We start from the raw sequence: 1,930 nt of genomic DNA, 5'->3' as shown, positions 1-1,930 counted from the left end.
CTATATCAATAACTAGAATCATCTGTTAGCTGTAATTTCGGCCTCTAAGTCAGCATTTTCATTATAGGAACGCCAGCATTCGTTAAAAACATCAGTAACGTAAGGTGGCCGTGCCGATGCTGCATCTCTACTCTCTTCTCTGCTCTCCCGCTCTGACTGCTCGAGACGGAGTAATAGATTTGCCGTGGCCAGTCATGTAAATTATATTATAAAATTTTACCACTTATTCATGCTTCATTTTATTCGTAGTCGCTCCTGTTTTTAAATTGGTTCTCTTTGTCTGATCCTTTTTAATTAATTAACGTCCAATACCTTTAATGAATCAATATTATTAGTATTTTTTTATTCCTTTTAGTAAATTTTGATTATCTGAATACTTCTAAGTCTCAAATCATTTTGTTTTTCATCTAAGCCTTTAGAAAACATACCAATAGATTTCGTTTTTTTTTTTCTTTTCTTTCTCATTTTAAATTACTTATTTTTAATATCAACTTTTCATATTCTTTTTCCTAGAACTTGATTGATGTGGATTTTGATTATCATTATTCATTAGAAAAAAGGAAACAATAAAAAGGATGTCACCAGTCAACGATTTTTTTCAATTTTCTTTTCTTCCCAGTCCTCCTCTATTTGTATTTAATAGGATGTGTTGCCATATTTACGAATGCAATCACGAAGACAAAAGATAAGTAGAAAAGGGCCTTCCATTCCTTTGCATAGGAGCTGAATGTGATGTCATATCATTTTGATTAAAGCACTCTATCATCTTTATCAATTTTGGCTGGATTTCACTCTCTCTCTCTCTCTCTCTCTCTCTCTCTCTCTCTCTCTCTATCTCTCTCTCTCTCTCTCTCCCTCTCTCTCTCTGAGAGTGATCTTTTTATTTACATTTGTTTTTCTTCTTTTATGGCACCAGAGTTTCTTATATTTAATTAATTCTTCAGCAGTGACACCAGACTTGCTGGTTTTGCCTTTTATTGATAAGGCCATCGGCCAGATATTTCACTCTGGAATATCTTTTGTTTGTTTTTGTAGACGACAGCTTTATCAACCTTAGGAGCCTTCAGGACATGCTTTTTGTTATTCACTTTATTTTGATATTTTTCTTTTACGCTTAGTATTTGCTTTTATGGTGAGGTTGAACACCAGAAAGATATTATCACAGTGGAACACATAAAACATAATAATATAATTGATTCAAAAACCCCTCCACGCTACTATTTTTAGGGGTTTCAATTGACAGGGGTTTCAATTGACAGGGGTTAGCCAGGCCCTTAGCGCTTGTTTACCTGTCCAGCATCAAGGGAAGTCAAAAGTAAAATTCCCACTTTCATTTGAAGATCTGCGATGGGATCCCAGGGTTGACGCGAGCATGACACTACAGTATTATCTCAGCACAGACGATCCGGGGAGAATATTCGCTCGTCACAGCCTTCCAGGGCGATATTCAAACACCACAGACAGCCTGGGGTCAGCATCATTTCGTCACAGATTTCGTCACAGATTTAGTCACAGATAGCGGGAGGAGAAAAATCGCAGTGACCCAAGAGTCTTCACAAACTCATTGTGAATGTATGTGTTGTTTTCCCATAATCATGTGGTTGGCAGAGAAAGTCATTCTATGCCGTGATAGAAAAAGCTCACACACACACACACACACACACACACACACACACACACACACACACACACACACACACACACACACACACACACACACACACACACACACACACACACACACACACACACACACACACACACACACACACACACACACACTCCCACACACAATCATTTATGAAGACGATTTTAAAGTCTCTCAGTGGGAATGTCTCAGCATTTCATGCAATCAGATATTTTACGAATGCTGAAACTTCAATACCCAAGGGACGGACCTCATCATAGTCTAGTTTCTTTGGGAGCAATA

The sequence above is a fragment of the Penaeus japonicus genome, unplaced genomic scaffold, assembly GCF_977035675.1.
Source record: "Penaeus japonicus unplaced genomic scaffold, GWHDUDI00000001_assembly GWHDUDI00000018, whole genome shotgun sequence".
Taxonomy (NCBI): Eukaryota; Metazoa; Arthropoda; class Malacostraca; order Decapoda; family Penaeidae; genus Penaeus; species Penaeus japonicus.
This window is presented reverse-complemented; position numbering follows the sequence as displayed.